This window comes from Silene latifolia, chromosome 7 (genome assembly GCF_048544455.1).
Source record: "Silene latifolia isolate original U9 population chromosome 7, ASM4854445v1, whole genome shotgun sequence".
NCBI classification, from domain to species: domain Eukaryota; kingdom Viridiplantae; phylum Streptophyta; class Magnoliopsida; order Caryophyllales; family Caryophyllaceae; genus Silene; species Silene latifolia.
The window spans coordinates 99,751,935-99,758,612 of NC_133532.1; the positions used below are offsets into that span (position 1 = coordinate 99,751,935).

At 38.1% G+C, this 6,678-nt stretch overlaps 1 non-coding gene across 1 annotated transcript; it reads left to right on the forward strand.

The window, feature by feature from the left end:
• The first annotated feature begins 4,502 nt into the window (after positions 1–4,502).
• LOC141593442 (small nucleolar RNA R71) lies at positions 4,503–4,609 on the forward strand. Its single transcript, XR_012521524.1, has one exon. It is a non-coding gene; the product is annotated as a small nucleolar RNA R71 (small nucleolar RNA).
• The last annotated feature ends 2,069 nt before the right edge of the window (positions 4,610–6,678 follow it).

Genomic DNA, 6,678 nt, shown 5'->3' on the forward strand with positions numbered 1-6,678 from the left:
TCGTAATGCCGCCTCCCAGTCCGCGAAGTTGGATCCATCATTCTTGATCGAGTAGACGATTCATCGATTCATGAAGATCCGAAGCCGGGACTCACGGTCCAATGTGGCACTTGGCATTGGGTTATCGGGAGAACCACCATTTGTTGTTTAGCAGTTTAAAATACGTGATCTACACTGAAAAAGAAAGAAAAACAAAAACGAAATAAGCAACTCATCGAGGTGATTTAAGTCTATTTTAAAATTCATTTTAAACATGTAGACTCTCGCACTTGCATAATTGATCTCCCTCAAGAAAGATACAAGTGATCCCAAGACTCAATTTCAGTAAATTGATAAGCCAACTGTTTAGCTAATTCTTCCGGAAGAACTCTTGGTCGATAGATTTCCGTAAATCCTATCTATAGTCCACCATGATCACAGGATCGTACGAGTGACCATAGTGTTGAGATAAAATAGGTCAATCGGTTCCAACTTACCCGACGTAGAAGGGGTCATATTATGCCTACCGACGAAGAAGGGATTCATTGGAGTTTGACCTATAAAGACCGTTCTCAATTTTTGTTTATACGAGGAAGATCCCATCAACTTAATTATAATTCATTTTAAGTGAACGAATAACTAGCGTCTGCGTGAATGAATCAATTTAGATGATGGCTTAGCATGATCGTGTGACATACGAATGTCAATGAAAACTAACTCGTGACCTCTATATGTGTCGGTTTTTCATGCAATAATTAGGTGGTTTGGTTTTTAGGCGGAATATGATGCATATTATCGTTACGAAAAATAAATAAAGGAATGCAATACGTAAATAAAAGGTCCTAGTGTGGCCTATCCTAGTAAAAGAACATAATACAACTTTGGAATCCATCGTTGGACCCGAAAAGCTTGTCTTGATGTTCCATCTTGATCCAAGTAGCGGGAGTGAGCATCCGGTCTCCATCTTTGGTCTTCTCAAAAATTACAATTAAAATTACAAAATATAGACCTATTTACATTCTAATTAAAAGCGTAATTACAAGTGAAAAATCCAAAACGGAGATACGAGATCTCAAAATACAACCAAGACCGTGTTCCATCATTACGGTAACACGTTCTACTAAGGCCACACTAAGTTACAACCGTTTGCAAAAATTAAATACGTAATAAAAAGGCATTCACGGCATTCAAGATAAACGATAAATAAAAATGCATCAACTAAAAACAAATTCATTCGTGACATAATTCCGTAATTATGTTAAATTTATCCAAACCACCTTTTAATGATTAAAATTCATGTGATAAAACCGCTTCTATCATTTAATTTTAATCCATTACAATCCGTTACTTTAAAAACGCTTTAAAATAACTTAATGGTACGTGTGTGAACCGTTTCACAATCATAGCGAGTGTACTATATCCGTATAAAGTACATATTGAAGCCAAAAGAAAATTTAAATCAAAAGAAACAAATTTTCAAAGTCATCAAAGACGAAATCCTTCGATCCAGGGACATAAGTGCTCGATCGAGGGACAGAGGGCTCGATCGATCAATCGCAAGTCGATCGAGAGGTATGCTAATCGGGAGGTACTCGATCGGCGTAATCGGTGGTCGATCGAGGACTTATATCAAGAAAGCGCTCGATCGAGTACGAGGACTCCTCGATCGAGCGTGGGGTTTAAAGCGGTCGATCGAGTACAACAAGGACTCGATCGAGCAAAAACTTGTCAGAAAAACCACTCGATCGATTAAAAACTTGGTCGATCGAGTGCCAAAAACTTCTGAAAATTTAAAACCCTCGTGAAACATTTTTCGAGACAAAATCAAATGCAATTTTCGATCAAAAATGCATCAAAACAAATTTGACAATTTACAAAACATGACATATTGTTATAATCTCTGTATAAAACAACAATATGCATAAAAACAAAACGAAAACAAGATGATAAAACCGTGTAAAACATGTCACGGTTTCAACAAGAACAAAAACGAATCAGCCGTGTATACATGGCACGGAATTCGAGATAAAACAGCAACAAGAGCAACCGTGTAAACAGGACACGGTTCCCAATGCAACCAAAAACCGCAGCAATAACAGAAAAAAAATTTCTGCCGTGAGAATCACTGCTGCCGCACGGATTTTTAGACAAAACAAAAATCGTTTCAAGATAGTTTTATGAAAAACACATGGAAAAATTCACGTGGCCTCGCTCTGATACCACTTGTGGGTTAATATTCGTATACTACCCTTTAATTGCAGGACTATAACGTAAATTTAAACATGCAATTTATAGTCATAAAACGAAAAACATAATGAAATGATTAATGTATAGAAATCAACCTCGGGTCCTTTGATGCACGGCGTAAAGAACAGAAATCAAACCAGATTCCCTCCTAATTGTTGCACCCAAGACCTTGTCCGAGATATGCCCTTGTGCTAGATGGTGTTCTCCGATTGCTTTGCAATATTGGGAGAACTGATGTGTGTTTTTCTTTCGAGATGAGAGATCTCAGGTTTCAGAGAGAAAATTAATCTCTAAAACCCTAATTCTTTTCACTAATGACGATTAGGTTAACATGAAGGAGGAGGCTCTCCTTTTTGTTCTCCTAATTCGGCCAAGCCGAGTCCATGGGGAGGAAATGGGCTTTTCCATTTCCTCTTCTATTTGACTCGTAGTCCGAACCCTAATGGCTAAATGTATATGACGCGGTTTTTATAAATGTTATCGGTTATCGGAAATTAAGGCATCGCTAATAATACGGGTTAGTTGAATTATTAATACGTGTCCGACAAAAAAAAAGTATTGTATAATTATTCAATACACATTAATTAAATATAAATCGCTTATATTTAATTTTACGAATTAACTGGTTAATTCGCCTTAGCCCATGATATTTAATCCGTATTAAATATAATATCTCAACATCACATATTTGACTAATTACTAGTCAAATAACTCGGACTAACTGGTTAGTCAATTTTGGCATCTACATGACAGTATACCGTCACATCTCTCGAACGTATCCTATAGGTGTGACTTTTAGGGACCAGTTGATCACCGCCATCTGTATGACAATAACGTCAAACTTATCTAGCAAGCCAACCGTTATTGATAAACGTGGATCAACTGATAATAATACCAAAGTATGCCCTTTGATCCTTTTAGAGGTTTATAAGTCCTTGCACTAACTGTTAAGGACACCAACCCCAACACACGGTATTGAGAAGCTTCCCGGATCTTTAAGTTTTGGAGGTGAACTCCCTTGAAGTATTGCACTACTCACCTTAGTGAAGGCGATAGTCTCAAGCTTCCGGATCGACTTCTTCTTCGTAAGGATGTCTTTCATGTACTTTGCATAGGCCGGCACGTGATTGATTAATTCCGTAAAAGGAATTGAGACTTCCAAATTCTTCACAATTTCCATAAATTTTCCAAGTTGGTCATCAAATTTGGGCTTGGCATGACGACTCGGAAAAGGAAGTCTAATCACAATGGGCTCCTTCTCCTTGGCCTTGTCTTCATTTTTCTTTGAAATTTCTTCTTTTGATGGTTCTCCATCCTTGGAGTTTTGCACAACTTCTTCTTTGTCACTAGCTTCCACAACTTCATCCTCAACTTGCTTCTTCGGTGCTTCATACCTCGTACCACTCCTCAAGTGAATGGCACTAACTGTTTCATATCTCGGGGGATTACTTTGAGGTGGTAATTGCCCCTTTTGTCTTTGTGACCTTGAAGATGCTAGTTGAGTCAATTGGGTTTCCAACATTTTGGTGTGGTCTAGGATGTTGTTGATGGTTATTTCCTTTGCTTGACTATCCTTTTGCATTTAAGTGAAAAACTCTTGTTGATTCTTTTGCATTTGAAGGACCGCTTTTTGAACATCAAAACCTTGGTCATTTTGTTGATTGAATGGAGTTTGATTTTGGTAACCTTGGTTTTGGTTGTAAAAGGGTCTTTGATTTTGGTTTCTCATGGAAGGTGGGGTGTATGTTGGTTGAGGGTTTTGAACATTTTGGCTTTTGTATGAGAGATTTGGGTGGAATTTGGTGTTTTCATTGTAATAGTTTGAATAAGGGGTACCACTCTTGTATTCTTGAAAAGCATTCACTTGTTCATTTGTTCCCCTACATTCACTTTGGTCATGTCCCAAAGTTCCACAATTCTCACATATCCCACTTGGGATTGATGAAGATGCCGTCATGGCATTAACATGTTGCTTTGGTGATTTTGAGGCTTCTTCAAGTCTAGCCATAGCTTTTTCGAATTTCAAATTGATGGTATCAATGTGAGCACTAAGTTGAGCACCCAATTGAGTAATAGAGTCCACTTCATGCTTTCCTCCTCTAGTAGCCTTGCGAGGTCTACTATATTGTGAATTATGGACCGCCATTTCCTCAATCTTGTTCCAAGTTTGATTGTCGTCAACTTCGGTGAACATTCCATTTGATCTCATGTTGAGAATGTTTCTTGAGTCTTCATAAAGACCGTTCCAAAATTGTTGTACCAAGAACCACTCGCTAAGTCCATGATGAGGACATGAGCGACAAATTCCCTTGAATCGCTCCCAAGCTTCATACAAAGATTCTTCATCTCTTTGCTTAAAGCCCGTAATTTGAGCTCTTAGCATGTTAGTCTTTTCCGGTGGATAGAACTTTTTGTAGAAAGCTAGAGCCAATTTCTTCCAAGAATCAATTCCGAGAGTAGCTTTATCAAGGCCTTTCAACCATTGTTTTGCGGTGCCAATTAGAAAAAAAGGAAATAAGACCCATCGAATTTGGTCTTGAGTTACACCGGTTTGAGAAATCGCATCACAATAGTCACAAAAAGTCTCCATGTGAAAGTGAGGGTCTTCACTAGGCATCCCCCCGAATTGGCTTCTTTCGACTAATTGGATAAATGCGGATTTGGCAATAAAGTTTCCGGTTAAGTGTTGTGGTGTGGGAGTACCATTAGGTAGGTTCTCCTCGGTGGGTACGGAATGTGATGAAAATTTAGGCATTGTGGGTTGATTTTGTGTTGGGTTCTCCTCACCTTCTCTTGCAAAAGGGTTGACGAACTCAATAATGTTTGGTTGAATAACCTCACCAATACCTCTCAAAGTTCTCCTATCAAGTCTTCTATTGTTTGTCAAAGTCCTTTCAATTTCGTGATCAAAGGGTAACAAGTTACCTTGTGATCTTCTAGACATGCAAAATATCAAACAACTCGAAAATAATTAGAACAAACCTTGAGGAGTTTTACTTCCCCAAGGCAAAGAAAGACACAACTAATAACAATATAAGAAAATCTAAATCAAGTTAACACCGTCCCCGGCAACGGCGCCATTTTTGGTCGGACTCACTTGGAGGTTTAGTTTTCGGTACTTGTCGTTAGGAGCACCTAGACCAAAACACAATGTATAACTCCACAAACAACTCTACAATAAGTAAAGAGGTAAGTAAAGGTCGGATCCCAAGGGACGGGAATTGAGATGAGATTTTCTATTACAACTAGTGGTGTCTAAGGGTGTCACAATTTGGGGTTTGAAGTAGAAGATCACTAAACTAAATAGCAATAAAAATAAACAAGCAAGATGATTAAAAAGGGGTTTAAACAATTGATAAAAGGCACTAGGGTGTCATGGGGTCATAGGGGATTCATGGGAATTGATCATACAAACATATTCTCAAATTATAAGCTAGCAATTATTGTTGTGATGGATCGAGTTGGTTTATATCTTACAATCCTAGGAAAGTTTGGGTCCCGGAGCCGAATCGATTAGATTGTACAACACCTACAAGTCGACTTAATCTTCCCTACTCAACTATATGCATGGTCTAATGAGACTCGAGTTGGTTTATGTCTTACAAGTCTCATTGAAAAGATAGGTGATGGGTAAAAAATGCAAGGATTCATAGGCTCGCATTTCATCAAACATAACATGTGCATAAGTTGAGATCACAACAAGCAAGCAAATAAACTATGAAAACATATTAATTTAAGCATGAATCATCCCCCATGTTGGTTTCCCCTAATTACCCATTAACCCTAGCTAAGGAAACTACTCACTCATTATCATGTTGAACATGCTAGTAAGGTTGTCAATCATACCAACAAGGTGAAACATGATGAATAAATGAAGATAATTAACAATAATTAAAAAGGGATTAAGAGAATTATACCTACTAATGATTCCAATAATAAAGCAAAGAATAATAGAAGTACTTGATGATTGATTGGAAGGTTGTCAATCTCCCAATAATAACCCAAAATAATCTTCAATTACCCAAAATAAAGGATGAACAAGAGAGAGATTAAGGAAATGAAACTTGTATTAAAACTTGATTAAATGTTGATTACAAGATTAAAGAGAGATTTGATTGATATAAACTACACTAGAGATTGCTAAGAAGAACCTACTCTTCTAATTAGCCTAATGGGGTATTTATAGTGGGGATTAGTTACATAAATTAGGGTTTACTAAGGGCTTAAATGACGATTAAGTCCTTGAGGAATCGCCGGTCTCAAGGGAGACTCCGGTCTCCTTTTTGCCGGTCTTAGAAAAATATGCGCATCCTTCCTTGAAACTTGTAGAAGACGAAATGGCTGACATACAATCCGAGCGTCCAGGGCACGGGACGGACGGATTGTGGTGATCTCGGACGGGCGTCAATTTCAGGGGAAGACGGGCGGATTGGGGGTGTTTTGGACGGGCGT